The sequence below is a fragment of the Mus caroli genome, chromosome 1 (genome assembly GCF_900094665.2).
Source record: "Mus caroli chromosome 1, CAROLI_EIJ_v1.1, whole genome shotgun sequence".
Taxonomy (NCBI): domain Eukaryota; kingdom Metazoa; phylum Chordata; class Mammalia; order Rodentia; family Muridae; genus Mus; species Mus caroli.
Genome location: NC_034570.1, coordinates 173,663,005 through 173,679,269, shown reverse-complemented (window position 1 = coordinate 173,679,269; position 16,265 = coordinate 173,663,005). Strand labels below are relative to the sequence as shown.

At 42.2% G+C, this 16,265-nt stretch overlaps 1 long non-coding RNA gene across 1 annotated transcript in view; it reads right to left on the bottom strand.

Moving 5' to 3' along the window:
• The window catches only part of LOC110303847, a 64,629-nt gene that overhangs the window by 13,396 nt on the left and 34,968 nt on the right, over positions 1-16,265 (bottom strand). The gene's annotated exons all lie outside the window — the stretch shown is intronic.

The following is a 16,265-nucleotide window of genomic DNA, read 5'->3' as shown; positions in this document are numbered from 1 at the left end:
TAGTGTCTAGCCAGTTGTTTGCCTGAGAATGTAGGGAGTGCTAGGAAGCCAGGTCTCTGCAAAAGCCTTTGGGGAATTTTTCAGCAAACATGTCATTTTCTAATTGGGGCTATTTGCTGCGGTCCTTCTGCCTGGCTGTCCCCAAGAGTGAAGGTTATAATTATAAGCAGAACAGCAGCGTTTCCACTGCAGACTCCTCAGTGGCTTCCCTGACTCATGCAAATGAACGACAGACCCCCTCAAAGTGGAGGTTTGAGGGAGCCTTTCACTGAAAAAAAAATGAACTGTAGCAATGGCCTTAGTAAAGACTCATGACTGGTGCGATGTAATTTGCTGTTCAGTTTTATTCTGATTTTATATTAAAAGGCAGGACAAGGACCTAGGAGCCAAGCTCCATCTGTCTGTCTAGTGCACATCTAGCCACATATGGCTTAAAATCACTACTTTGAAAAGTATGTCAGTATTGGGCTGCCAAGTAGGCTCAATGGATTAGAGCTCTTGCTGACAAGCCTTATATCCTGAGTATGATACCCATAATCAATATTACAGAAGAAAAGAACTGCCTTCATTGTGAGTAATGGAGGTGAATATGATTGCATGCATGTATGAACATGTTATAATGAAATTGTCCTCTGACTTCCACACATGTGTTGTAGCATGCTCACACACAAACTAACATGCGTGTGTGCGCACACACACACACACACACACACACACACACATAAAAAGTTAAGTAATCAACATTGCTATCAAATGCGCAGTCACAACTGAAAGCCTAATGCCATCTCCTCCAAGGTTCTAGAAGTTACTGTGGAAGATGGTCCTGGAAGAATGTGAGAGCCAGAAGCAGGGGCGCTGTGTTGGGGAACTTTGGGAACTTTGTCTTCTGCACATGACATGACCATTAGTCTCTTGAATTCACAGCACCTGTAATTAGCTGCACAAGACTTGTAAAAAATTGGTCCCATCGACACATCATGGAGGTAGACAGGGCTTACAAGACCCCCTGCACCTGAGCATCTATGGGCAGTTAATAGTTTCTGAAAGAGTAATAGACATTTTATTCCACTGTTACTATAAATGTCCATCACCCATACTCCTGGAATAAAACCCATTGGTCACACACACAAAATAAGAGGCATGAGAATAGAAGAGGGACTAGTTAACAAGCCTTCCTATGACTGGAAAAAGAAGAGGGTCAAGAATAGGAGATGGACAAGAGAGAGTAATGGGGTGAATATGATAAAAATATACTACATACATGTATGAACATGTCATAATGAAACTTATTACTATGTATAATTAACATATAATAATAGAAAACCGTTTTTATAATACATCAATATTAGATAGCCACATAGCTCCTAACAAAATTGCTGAATGTTTTCTCCTGGGAGACTAATGGTGAGTATCAGACAATCTAGCAAAGAAAAATGAAGTAACTAGAGAATATTTGATGTGGTGGCTTGAGTGAGAATGGCCCCCATAGGCTCATGTATTTAAATGCTTGGTTCCCACTTGGTGGAATTCTTTGGGAAGGATAAGGATGCATGGCCTTGTTGGAGGAGGTGTGGCCTTATTTGTGAGAGTGTGCCACTAGGAGTTGGCTATGAGATTTCAAAAGTCCACACCAGGATGAATCTCTGCCTGCAACTTTTGACCCAGATGTGCACTCTCAACTACTGCTCCAGTAGCATGCCTGCCTCCTTGTGGCTAGGCTCTGCACCATGACTAATGGTCATAGACTTGAAACACTCTGACACTATAAGCAAGCCCTCAATTAAATGCCTTCTTTTATAACTTGCTTTGGTGTTCTCCTCACAGAAAATAGAAAGTAACTAAGATACTTGGCAAATTTTTAGACAAGTGGCTGAGTTAGGACCTGGGGGTACTGGTCTATCTGGATCCAGGAAAAGGAAGAAGTTCCATAAGTATATATTAACTTGGATGGCTCTGTCTGGTGTCAATCATCCTTAGAAGGCTGACCTGTTAAGAGATCTTCTTATTAGACCCCTTTGTTGCCTTCCATTCATTGAAGAACTTACTTCACATGTGGGGAGCAAAATCCCCCCTCCTTCCAGTAACACTATAGGTTCATTCTGTTCTCCTAAGAGAAGAAGAACAGGTGGGGCTTTGGGGTTGGGTAGAACAAACCTAGATGCATTTCATAGGGAAGAGAGGTCTCTTCAGAAACAGCCTCCAGGTAACAAGTAGAAACTTGGCCAAGCAAATCACCCAGCTGCCCTGAGGATAGCTATCCTCAGGTAGCTAGTGGTTCTGCTGCAGGGCTGTGGTAACAGTAGCTGCAGGCTAGAGCAAGGCTGGTCCCCACTTCTGAGAAGCAGTGGTTCCATTTAAAGTCCATCATTTCAGGGGTTAGGAGAGTGGAATTCAGGAAAGTGTGTTCCCACAAGATAGCAAGCAACCATCAGTCAAAGGTGCATGGACAGAATGCTCAACACCCCAACCATGGACCCTGACTGTCTTACTGTATCTTTCTCACATTACACCTGTGAGAAGTGCTATTTGCTACTTGTCTCATTGTTGCCACCAACTATCTGACAGAAATAACTGGGGGAAAGGTTAACTTGGCCTACAATTTCAAAGGCTCCTTCCATAGTTGCCTGACTCCGCATGCAGGAGGACCTTGTGGTGTTTGGATCACATAAAAGGAGAGAACCCCATACTACAAGTCAGACAGGAAACAGCAAAACAAGAAGTGTCCAGAAATAATCACTCCGGGTTACTTCTGCCAGCTCTGCCCCTCATCTTATGTTCTCTTAGCCTCCACAAAGAGAACCTTCATCTAGAATTCAAGAAGCATTCCAGTCATGAGCCTGTGGTTGACATCACATACTCACCTCACACCAGCTTCCAAAGGCTGTCAATTCTGTTTAACTTCTTTGAATATATTGCCCCATCAACAAAGAAAGAATAACATCAACTACAAACAAAGATTTGCAAAATGAAAAAGCCAATGTTTCAGAAAGCATAAGCAGTTGAGTAACAGAAGGGTTTGCCAAATAAGAATGCAGGGCAAAAAAGAGATTTTTTTTAAAAAAAATAATTATCATTACAGCCATCATCACTGACTAAAAGTCCATAAAGTGTCCACTGCCCCCAGCTACAGTTCAAGAGCAGAACTTTGGTGACAATTGGCACAAAGCTTGGATGGGACCAGCTCTGTGGCCACGTTGTCTTGCCCTCCCTCACCCTTATTCCCAACTTCTCTGGTTTTCTGGTTAAATTGCTTAATAATCTCTGGGGGGCCCTAGTGTTACATTTCAATACATATATGCAACATATAATGGCCACATGAGAGAAATTAGTTCATTTATCACATCAAGTAGCTTTTATTTGTTGTATGTGGAAACATTTAAAATCCTCTCTGCTGAGTATTTTGAAAAATGCAATTAATTTTACTGTGCTGTAGAGCGTTAGAAGCCATTGTTCCTATCCAACCTCATCTTTATGTACATTGAACACCTTTGGTGTCCTCTCAACTCCTCCTCTACTTAGCAAACTCTGCTGACCAATGTTCTATCTAGAGGGCATGAGGACTTTGTGCTAACATGTAACACAGAAGGATTTATACCTGTTTCCACCAGGAAAACTGGGAATGGTGATCTTCACTATCTGTAGGGCCTGGCCTCATGAATCCCCCCGACAATTACACTTACCCTAGCCTCTTCCTGGACTACTGAGCATTGCTTCTCAGTCAACAGAGTCCCTTCTCATGCCCATGTGCTTTGCAAAGGAGTCTGGGCATAGCTATGCCTTGTGGTGATAATTGTTACAAGGAAGCGTTTTGCCCAAAGTTGTACTAATCTAAATGCCCACTTAGGGTCAGACTCTAGAAGTTTGAACCAACACCAAATAAATAAGTTGTGATGAGCCAAGTCTCCTTCTTGTCTTGTGTGGTTCATTTCTCTGCCAGCCATGGTACTTGTGAGAGCCCTCACCCCCAAATCCTACTCTCTACTTCAGGATTGGCTTCATTTTTCTGTGTCTAACATATTTCACTTGATACAGTATCCTCCAATATCCATCCATGGTATTTAAGGTGATGAAATTTCATTCTTCTATCACCAAATGACAGTATACTGATTGTAAAAACCACATTATTTATCCATCTAACCATCAGTCAACACCTAGGGTAAAAAACAATGTGCACATCATTTGTGTTAGTGAATACAAGGAAGTTGATAAGGCCCCCTTTACTTTGTAAAGAGAAAAGGGTTTGTGGGCTCATGTTTTTACAGCTCCAGTATAATTCTAGGTGGCCCAGTTGCCTTGAGCCTGTGTTGAGGGTACCAGATAGTATCGTCAAGAGTGTGCACCGAAACAATCTACTCCTTAGTGTGCTGGGGAGAAGAGGAATACCTGGAAACTGTGCTCCCACAATCCTCTTCATGCCATGCCTCCAGTGGCCTAGCTTACTCTCACTCAGCCTCAACTCTTGGAAGTTCCACTGCCTCCAAAACGGATGAACGCCCATCTGAAAGGTTTAAGTGGCAGCGATACTGTTTTCCTCCAACATTTCCTAGTCCTGCCAGAGCAAGTACTGCACTGCAGTATTCTGGGTGTCTGGAGACACACTATGGATGTGTGTGATCTGGCTCCAGCCTGGCAGAATGAGACAAACCCAGTTCCCCTTGGGGGAGAACCTAAGCTGAGCATCCTGGCAGGCAGCAGCATTCCAGGACCAGGCTCTGCCTTCCTATGTCACTTCTGTTCTCTCTGCCTTCAGCTGCAGACAGTTAACACCACAGCCAGACAGACAGCAGGCGAAGTTCAAGGACTACATCTGCCAAGAGCATTTTCCCTATAAAGTGTCAGATGCAGACAAGGCTGCTTGAAGCTCATGAAACATTTCACCATATGCCACTTTTGAAACAACCCTGTTCCGCGGGGACACCTCAAAATGTTTTTCTTTCTAAACAGACCTGATGATAAAGACATGGGACGTCCTGGAGCCCAGAGGCTGTCACAAATCTCACGTACTAACAATTTTATCTTATCTCCTGGGCACCGTGGGGGTGGAACAGAAGCTGCAGCCGAGTGCTGAGCTCACTAGACATCTGCCAGCATCTGCTCCTTGCAAACAGGAGGGCCTCTCTGCTGGATGGCCGTGCCTGGTTTAAGCAAAGGCTTCAAAGTGTCATGATTTCCATCTGAGAGAATGTAAAAGGACTGGGTCCATGTGCTTTGCTTTTCTAACCTTCCACCTGCTCAGAAGTGTGGCCTCTCAGATTTAAAGAAAAAATAAATCCCCTGTACATTTGTAAATAAAAAAGAAGACTGGGTAAATAAAGATTAAAATGAGCGTGACATTATCTTTAAGTAATATGATAAGGATGGGAGTTGGCTCAGTCAGTAAAGTGTCTGCCTACAAGCACAAGCACCACCATTCAAGCCCCAGAACCTACATTTAAAAATTAATGCTAATAAAAGCAAGCAGAGTGTTTATAAGCTCAACACTGGGAAGGCCGAGGCAAACACATCCCTAGGACTTGCTGGCCACCAGCCTAGCAAGTTATAGACCAGTGAGAGACCTGGTCTCAAAGAACTAGATGGATATAACCTGAGGAATGACAGCCAAGGCTGCCCTCTAGTCTCCACATGCACATACAAGCACATAAACAAACATGTGAGCACATGCATGCATGTGCACATATATACCCATGCGCGCACACACAAACATACATACATATATGCATACATATCTGTGCATACAAATGTACACACACAAGCACACACATGCATGCATACATACTCATGCACACACACATGTGCACACACATGAACACACATGCACACATGCATACACACCCGTGCACACATATGTGCACACACATGAGCACACACACAAGCAATAAAAGAAGAGTAGTAAATGTAGATAATTACATATTAGCCTAACTGTATGATATGTATGATATGTATGATAGCCTAAATGTAGATAATTACATATTAGCCTAAGATGACTATTATTTTCTTCATATGAAAAAAATATCAATAAATAGAAAAATGTGGCAAAAAAGAAGCCTTCCTGAGCTTACAGAGAGACTGCAACAAAGTACCACGAGTGGCTTGTACCAGCACCAGGCTCTTTTCTCAGTTCTGAAGGCTACAAAGTTTGATACTATGCATTTCTGGTGGACTGGAACACAAAGCCTCTTGGTAGCCTGCCCCTTTTCACATGTCAGCACTGGACCTGAACAGCAGCACTGCCTCTCCACATTGGCAGAGGGTCTCAGAGGTGCATGCATCCTACCATGTCCTATGGCCAAGGAGAGTGACATGCCCCAGGAAACATCTCTGGACAGCTGGCTTTCTCACTGCATCGAAGTGCAGAGGAGTAGCATCACCCAGCGTCACAAGCACAAGGGCTCTGTGACACATGAATTAGGAAAGGGCTTAGTCAATGCCACTCTGCCCAGGATCTTATTGGCTCCAAAGGGAGCCTGAATCCAGAGCTGTGATCAGTGTGGGCACACGTTCCCATCAGTGACTCCTTCCCATAAACGGAAGATGCTGCTTGTTCCCCTGTAAGGAAACACGAGGAAGACACCAAGCACTGAAAATTAAGAGTCACACGGCCTCCATCAGAGCACTGGACAATAAGCTCTTTCACTCAAGCCAAAAGTCTTACCATTGGTTTGCATGGAAACAGCAAAACTATGCAACATGTCCCTTGGCACAAGATGCCCTGTTTACAATGCAAGATACAGAGGTCTTAGAACGTACAATACTTCATTGTTCAGAAACAGAATTTGAGCAAAAATATTAGGGATAGGAAGCAAGTTGAATAGTTTCAATTGGGGGAATAAGAAAATATAATTCATCGAATTCCCCCAGAATATATTTAATCAAGTTTTAATTTATTCTTTGAAGATTTCATACACCCTCCCCCTGCCAACTTCTCTCCCACATCCCTCCAACACACCTCTGTCCCAAGTTCATATGCTGGTTTGGCTTTGTGTTTTTATGACCCACTGAGTCTGGTTAGTAGTATCTATATGTCACAGACGAGAGGCATGAACCACCTACCAGTGGCCACACTCCCATAGGAACGTGACTCCCGCTCCCACAAGTAGCCACCAAGTGCAACTAGCTCTTCAGCTGAGGGTAGGGTCTCATAAGCCCCTCCCCCACTCACACTAGAATCTCGATAGGCTTGGTCTCATGTAGACATTGTGCAGGTAAACACATAGGTGGTGAATTCATATGAACAATAGCTGTGTCATATCTAGAAGATAGAACTTTATGCCTCTCTTCCCTAGTTGGATCTTATATTCTTTCCACCCTGTCTTCCGCAATGTTCCTGAGCCTTGCAGGGGTTGAGAGTGAGGGTGACACAGATGTCCCATCTATGGCTGAGTACTGAAAACCTCCTTGCAGCATTGCAACTCTGTACTTGGTTGCTTAAATGAATGTGCAGATTGAGAAAAAGACAACAGTTACTCCTGAAAGAATAAAAAACAAAACTTAATTCAAAATCAATAAGCCTGAGTTGTTTCTAATGGGCTCACTCTCTTGCTATGCGGTTTCCCTGTAGCCTTGCTTGAGAGCATCACATGCCTTCACATAGAATGGCCATCAAACCACAAGATGCCAACAAATGCTCCCCAAAACACACTGGCTCCAAATTCTAGGCTATCACTTGTTATGAATTGCAGTGGTTTTACTTTAACTATGAAAATTTCTGCTATTATAAAAAAATAATTATTTAATTGTGGAAAGCAAAGACTTAATATTTTGCTACCCAAGGTCACACAAAAATTTCTCAGGCACAAAAAAAGTGTTATACATACAAAAGGTCTAAAATGCCCTGGTCTAACTCAGAGAAATGAAGATAAGGACTACATTTTTCCTCAAAATAAGTTAGTACTTGATCTCAAGATTTAAAAAGAAGAAGAGAAGGAGGAGGAGGAGGAGGAGGAGGAAGAGGAAGAGGAACTAGAAAGAACCACGTAAGGTTCTTCTCTGAGCCTAGAATTGGGGAGCCATGAAATGAAATGTCTCTGCTTATGGTCTTGTCATGGGGAGAAAAGTCATATATCTCAGTATCTCATCCAAACCTGAGGGGAGTCAACCACTGAGCTAATCAACAGCATCTTGACCATGGTAAGATACATATCACTGGAAAGGAGAACTGCCCAGAAGACAGTTTTAGATGTTACCAAACTCTGGCCTCCTACCCTCCAATTCAACCTTTCAGTGATATCACTGATTTCAAAAAGGGGGGTTCAATGACACTAAGAGAAAGGGCAAAGGTCAGTCACATCTCTCTAATTGACAGCATCCAGTAAAAATCCAGATAAGTCTGCCATTGGCTCGGGTCACAGAGAGGTCACAGAAAAGAGTAGCTTGCTTAACAGGAATAGGCGGAAACTTGCAACCAAATTAGTCATCATGCAAGCTTCTCTGTCTAATTTCAAAGACTCTCAGCATATGGGAAATTCTTCAAAGAAGCAGAAAAATTGGCTGTACATTGTTTGCCCTTGGAGGCATCTTTATTAAATTATAAATAGATGCATTTTTTCCACGTGAAAATCAGCACAGAGGGAAGCTTTGTTACACTGTTTGGCTCTCTGTGCAAACTTTGCTTTCAGTTATCTTGGTTTTTTTTTTTTTTTGAAGTATACTTTTTTTTATTACATCTTTTCCTCAATTACATTTCCAATGCTATCCCAAAAGTCCCCCATACCTTCACCCCTACTTCCCTACCCAGCTTCAATATTTAACACTCTCCTCCCAGCCCAGTTGACTTAAAAAATATGTTTATTTCTAGAGTGTGTAGATCAAAACTTCAGACTTCTAAAATTCCATCCCAGCAGTAATAAAATATCTGCTGATGTTTTTTAGCCATGATAAAAACTGAGTTATCTATAAAGATACATTTCAAGCATGTCCCTAGAGGTCGCAGTTAAGTCTGGCAATATATAAGCTAAATGATATAACTTAGTTCTACTTTACAGAGGGGAGAAATGAAGGTGAAAACTCAAGGACTATGCATAAACCTGGCCGACTATTGCAATTTGAACTGAGCTTCAGAATTTCCTTCTTTTCCCTTCTTACTATACCCAGCACAAATGTCACATTGTCCTGGAATTCAGATATGGTCCAGTGATATAAATAAATATGTTATTAAATACTAGGATATATTAGCATGTAGTTTTCAGGCACAGGTGGATTTAGTTACAAATCCATATTTAAAAGCTACTGTGCACTGAGTATTTACTGTGCTGTTAATAAAACCACAAAGTTACATGTCTTTAATACATTTACCATCTCTTCCTATTCTTTACTTCAAGAATAATACAATTGTATGACAGATGTAGAAACTGAAGCATAGAAAAGTGAAAGAACTTGCACTGAGACTTGACATAGTGACTTGATTCAAAAATTGACCTCATGGTATCTCTCTAGACTCCATGACTGTGCATGGATGGGTTCTTTTGCTCTATGCATGTAAAACTGATGCCCAAAGCCCTACATTAATGCAGTGTGAATTGGGAACATTCATACAGCCATGCTCCCCTCTTTATTTCTTTAGGATATATATATATATATATATATATATATATATATATATAGAGAGAGAGAGAGAGAGAGAGAGAGAGAGAGAAAGTCAAGTAGAGCCTGGTTACAAAAGAGTGTTCTGTACTATGCGTTTCCTCTTTTGACTGGTTAGTGTTAGAATGCAGCCCACAGTAAGACAAGTGTCTAGTCTTATAAATAATACATGCAATCCAAATGATCCAATTTGTATAAACCAAACTCTTTCAAGCCCTTTCAGAGAAACATGGGACAATGAAAAGAATGTGGACATTAAAGTCACATAACTGGGTTTTTGTCTGTTTTGTTATTATGTTAATGTTTAATTCTCCAGTGTGGGTACAGAAGCTCTGGTTTGTGACTCATGTTCATTACCATGGTGTGAATACTCCCATCATGACTCATTTCACAATTTCAACACTCTGCACTGGGTTGGAAAGAGACAATGACATTTGTTGACTCCCAATTGCAAGCCATTTTCAGTACACAACTGTTGGCAGACCCTAATCTAACCCTGGCTTAAAAATCCTCAGAGCAAAATTTGGGGTGAGATACTTTACCTTTCTAAGTGCTGATCTCCACTTCTGTTAAGTAGAGGACATATCACTACCAGCAAGAAGGCTGTGACCAGAGGCTTTAAGGAGGAGAATAAATATCAGCTTTTTAGCCTTCCTGAGGAAGCTATGCCTTCTGACAAAGAAACACTCTGTAACATAGCCTATGCCTTGGAGTCATTCAGGAGCACTCTGGTAAGGTGGCTTGGCCATGTGTCAAGGCAGAAGTCCTAATGAGAACAGACCCCCCACCATCCTTCTTTCCTGTTTTAAGATGAAAGCTTTAGCCCAGATGTGCTGACTCTGTCAATGCCATGTAGTAATATCATGTACCTATTTCCTATAGGTTGAAACATCCCCTCCTAGAGAGAGGAAAAGGGTCAGAGGATCTGGGAACTCACAAGTTTACAAGATCTGGGAAATTCAAAATTCACAAGACCCTTAAATCCCTTTTCCAAAAATCAGTAAATAATTGCTAAGACAATCAGAAGCTTTGGGGGTAGCCCTGCCTGTAAGTTGCATGGAAGATACCAGTGGTACAGCTTCCATGAGTCATCACCGGTACTGAGATCAGAGTCACCCTGGTAGGTAATTCTAATAAACTCATTGTTCACTAATATGTACCTGGATGAAACAAGGTTTCTTTGGTCTGCTGTTGCTAGATCTGGATGTAATTCAAAGTAACTTCCTCAAGAACAGTCATGGATCAAGGACAAAGCAAGGCTGGTCCAATGGTAGGAATAGCAAGAGAGACAAACAGAGAAACAAACAAGCAAACAAACAAATGAGATTACTAGGGTTTCTCACCTTGATCCTTGACCTTTCTGCTTGCTCCAAGGGAAATTAAGGGAGTGCCACTACTTGTTAACCACTACTTGTTAACTATCTTAGCATGCACTGACTCTTGCACCAGGGACATGGCCCATCAGCATGCCCACCCCTTTAGAGAAGTATCTGGGAAGAGGGTGCTCTGCCACTCCACATTTCCACTAGTGCACAATTGCTGGGACGATTCAACCCCATGAAGTAGAGCCCAGACTTGTAAGCAGTGTTGTGCTGCTCAGTTTTCCCCTTAGCTTTCCTTCATTTGAGTGAATCTAAATTGATCCTAGCTATTCCAAAAGAAAAAGAAATGACATCTAGCTGCGATCTCATATAGCCCTTACAATCACCTGCTACTCCTCCAAATCAAATCCTCCATCAAGCAGTGAAATTGAGTTAATATTGTGGAGAATACTCAAAAGATTGTGTTTACTCTATGCCCAGTAGAACAGTTCAAAAATGTGTTCAGTAAGAATAACATTAGTGAAGCAAGCAACTCCCTCCCAAGCAGTAGGTTTTGAGGAAGACAAAGCATGTCGGTGGCTGTACAGAACTGAGTCCCATTGCTTGTACTAGTGAGTTTCACTGTTCAATGCAAGACTCAATATCCCAACATCATGGACCATGTTAAATTAATCCCAACATTAAATCACAATTTTCTGTGTTGAGGAGCCACCGGGTAGCGGGCTTTTGGCTCAGCACCCAGAATTATTTGAGCCTTTGGTTTCTGTGTGTGGTAACTTGGCCACAAATACATCCTGAGATTCATTAGATAAGAAGGATATTTTCAGATTTGCAGAAGTTGAGCTCAAATTTGCTGTGAACTAGAACACTCCAAGCCTCAGTTTTGTTAAATGGATTTGGGTTAGTAAGAATTGAGGACCAAGAGTGTCCTCAGTTAAATTTCCCCTTAGGAAGTGCCACCTCTTCACATGTTTCCTAAGGGTCTTGTTTTTCTGTCCTTTCAGCTCCTCGCCAAGTATGAAAAGTGAGAAAAGGAAATATGTCTGCCTAACATATACCCAAGATGTCCAGCTACAAAACATTAAGTAGAGATTTCTTTTTGTATGTGGAGCCAATGTCTCAGACAAAAGCAAAAGGGTTCTGACCAGGAATGTGAGGAGAGCTGAGAATACAAGAAGGTGGTCTTCAGACTCCCAAGGCTGTGAGATCTTGTCAGAACCATTCTGTTCTTCACTGTGGTACGGTGTTCTAAGAGTCCATCTAATTTAGGGATTCAAGGAGCTCTAATGAACTTCGTGAAATTACCTCATGAAAATGACATTTGCAAAGCCTCGTTCCTTGCCTCAGCCTTCATTTTAGCAGTCTGTTGGCTTGTTTGGCTTTGAGATAGGTCCCAGGTATCCTCTGTCTGGTCTCAGGCATACTGCATAGCCAAGAACAGCCCTGAGTTCCTGATCTCTTGCCTCCACTTCCGATAGACAGGGGCTGCAGGTGTGCACCACAGGCATCTGGTGCTGTGGTTGACAATGACAATGAGAAACCACAATGGCTGTGTCAATAGTTTGTCACTGACACAGGTCCCTAAAGGGCCTTACTTTACTACTTAGACTACTATAAGTTCATAATGTATTGAAAAATGCCATGTAGAACTGTTTTGTGTGCGCATGTGCATGTGTGTGCATGTGTATGCATATATATGCACATGTGAGCATGTGTGTGCATATGTTTGCATATGTATGCACATATGTGCATGTGTGTATACATATGTGTGTGTATTTTTGTGCATATGTGTACAACAAAATTATGAACTCCTCAAATGTAAATGGGTATTTTCCTTATCCAAGTCAGATTTTCAACAAATGTTTTATCCTTCAGCACAGGCCTGCCTAAATACAGGGAGATTCTCCCTTGCCTCTAGGGTATTGAGAAGAAGGCACAGTTCCTTCTTCAGGGATTTTCTTCTGCTACTTCTGCTCTAAGCTTTTCATGAACCTGTAGTGGGTACAGTCAGGAACTGGGTCTGGAGTTACAGACTATCACCATGGGGAATGGACCCTCAGAGACAAGAAGGTGATAGGTAGGCTCATACTCAGAGCAAGGGCAGTTTTATACCCAGTCATGGTAGTCTTGGAACATTCACGGAATGACCTCAGATTTCTGACTTCCAGGTATATGGAGTTCAACCTTCTTAGGATTTTGATGGAACGATGTGGCCACTTCCAACCAATGGAATGTATATGGAAGAGTCATGTGATCATACTAAGCCAGACCATTCATGGATGTAATCAGACCCTTAAGAGATCTTTTTTTATCCTGGCCACAAAGTCTAGGAAGGCTTTAGGTAGTGTCTCTTCAGTCACCTAGAGTCTTCAAGGAACATAAAATAGAACAAAATCCAGAGTTAATTGCATTAGGCTCATGATGGGAGTCAGAAGCATGTCTTAGCTTTTTAAAACACAGCATCTCTGAGTTGTTTTCTAACCTGGCTTGTACATGAGACAAGTGGTTGAGGGATGAGTGGGAATAGGCAAAAGGAGAGATGTAATGTGTGGTCTCTTCAGCCAGCAAGGGCCATGTGTCCATTGATGAGCTGATGCCAAGAGGCCAACTCTGGGGAGGTTGTTGGAAGAGTTTGCCTTCTTGAAGGCTGTGTTAAGACATTTAAATGGTATGCATCCTAGTCTATCATATAAACAAAATGCTATAGCAATTTAGAGTAGACCTCAATAGTTCATAGAAAATCCAAGAATGGCTACTGCTAGGAACTGGATTTGAATAGACAGACACTGGATAGAATATAGGAACTTTCCAGAGAGTAATCCCAAGATCAGTGTCTAACTCGGGGAGACCAGATTTAACAGAAGGAAAATTTGGGCTATTATATGGCCATGATGAAGGTCTCAACTCACCCTAGCTATACTTAATTGAGTGAAGGAGAACCAGACATGGGGTGTGGGTGACACCCAGGAAGAAGGAAGTCTTAAGCTCATAGCTCTCTTTAGCCTGTAGAAATCACTGAAAGTGGGGCTCACCTACTTTCTTCCAAGAGCAGCACTCCTCTAAACTAGGAGGATACACATACTTCAGCCATGAGAGAGGAATAAAAGCCCCCAACATCCACTGCCCCCAGCTAAGCAAGAAGGCACATCACAAACAGATAGAGTCAGGGAAATCTCCAGATGCACAGAGCAGTCTACACACACTTGGCATGTAAAGCAGAGACAAAGTGGTCACATGAGTAGAAGAGGGGAAACCCAGAGTTACAGCTCAGGTAAGTAGTTTGGTGAGCATTGTGTGGTTTAAGGCAAGCTAAAACAAAGAAATCATAAGGTCATGGCTCCACTCCAAATGAGAAATGAGAACCCATCTGTGGTAACGAAAAAACAAAAGTGGATGGTTTAAAATGGTAATTTTTAAACAGAAAAGATAGGGAACAAGGAACACTGAATTGGACCACAGACACCACAAACTCATCGCAGGGACTTACCTAATGGACACATTATGTCAGTCCCATGATAGTTCAGATCAGAGGACATATGAAAGATTCTACATATTTGACTATGTGAAAGTCTCAGGGCAGGACCCTATAGCTCATTATATGGCCTTCATCCCTTATACATCCACTATATGTATCTTAACGGAGCACCAAGCTCTCGAGCACTGCCCATTACCTCCATGTGCTTCCTAAATATTTCCATATCTTTAAAGAAAAAGAATGTGCACCTTTTATCTTTAATTTATTAAGGGATGGTTTTCAAGTGTCAGTCATTTTATGAAAAGGAAAATAAAGAGAAGAAATTAAAATTCACTGCCATTTTTTTTGAAAGCAACTGGAAGTAATCAGTGTGCCTTTGCAACCAGTTTGTAAATGTTCTTGGAGACCGAAGGAACGCTGCTTTCAAATGCCCTGCTGTGACCCTGGCAATCTTAATAGAAGTGGTTTGGAGCGATGCCTTGGAGGAACGGATCACAAGCTGGAGGAGCAAAAGAATAGATGGTTGTTTTCAATTCCTTTGAAACAGTCAGCTGTGGTCCCTAAGGACTGTGTGAGCAGAAACACAGACCAAGAGTTTCTTAGCTGCTCTGATCTTTGGATGTAAATGGAAGGCGATTTGCAAGCACAGCCCTGCATGCTGCTGTGTTCTTGGCAAGGCTGTGCACATTAATTCCGCATTGATCTTTAGACCAAAGCTGAGGCCACACATATCTGTTTCTTTCTCTCCCTGGGATTGCAGAAACTTCAATCACAGTACCTTGTCTCCTCATCCAAGTTTTTAACAGCATTAGTTGATTAAGCCCTGTGTTGCTCTGTGGAGGAGGGCGACTTAAGACACCCCTACGAGAAGGCCAACGTGCCTACTCAACAGAGCAGTGTCCAGATGCAGCCTGACTATCATCAGCTACCATTGCACAGAAAGACACAGGCTCTTGTTAATGTCTGGGACTACAGTGCAGCTCGAGCTTTAAGTAGAGTAATTGTAATGGCCTTCCCAAAAAATGTCATGGGAGTCCTTTGTGGGGGATAATGAGACTCATAAAGCCTTAGGGAAATCCTCACAGGCTCCGCTATCCCAAAGACTCCAAAGATGGAAAGATAGCCTAGTGGTTAAGAGCACTAGCTGCTCTTCCAGAGGATTCAGGTTTAATTCCCAGCACCCACATGGCAGTTCATAACTGTCTGTAACTATAGCTCCAGGGGATCGGCATCCCTCACACTGACAAACATGCAGGGAAAATATCAGTCCAAATAATTAATAATAACAACAACGAATTTAGCCAGGTGGACACAGAGGAACCCCCCCCCCCAAAAAAAAAGACTTCAATTCAGTCAGCATTCTAGAAGAGTTTAAACAGTGGCTGGGCATATAGCTAAGCGGTGAGAGAATTTCGCATGTATGGAGCCCTAAGATTGCTCTCTAGCACTGAATAAACCAGGTATGGTGGTGTCTGCCTGGAATCCTAGCACTTGGGAAGTAGAGACAGGGCAACCAGGATTTCTCATCCCTGGATTCCCAGCAGATTTAATTAAGTTGACTGGGGTTGGATTGCTTGGCCATGTTCTGGTGATATATCTGCCTTTGAGTCACCCCTACTTTTGTAACTTATCCCCCAAAGTCAATAGTGCACCAAGTAGAACGTGTATAGTTCTGTATCTGGGATGAATAGATACATATATCTTCATGTCTCCCCTGGAGAAGTCAAACAACCCAGGCCAAACCCAAGCATGTCTACACCGGTTCCTGTCCCAGAGAGGACCCTTAAAGTATGTTTAGGTTTTGCTTTCCTTTTCATGAAAGGAATTAAAAGTCACAGTCTGTCAACCCTCACATGCAAAAAAAAAAAAAAAAAAAAAAAAAAAAAAAA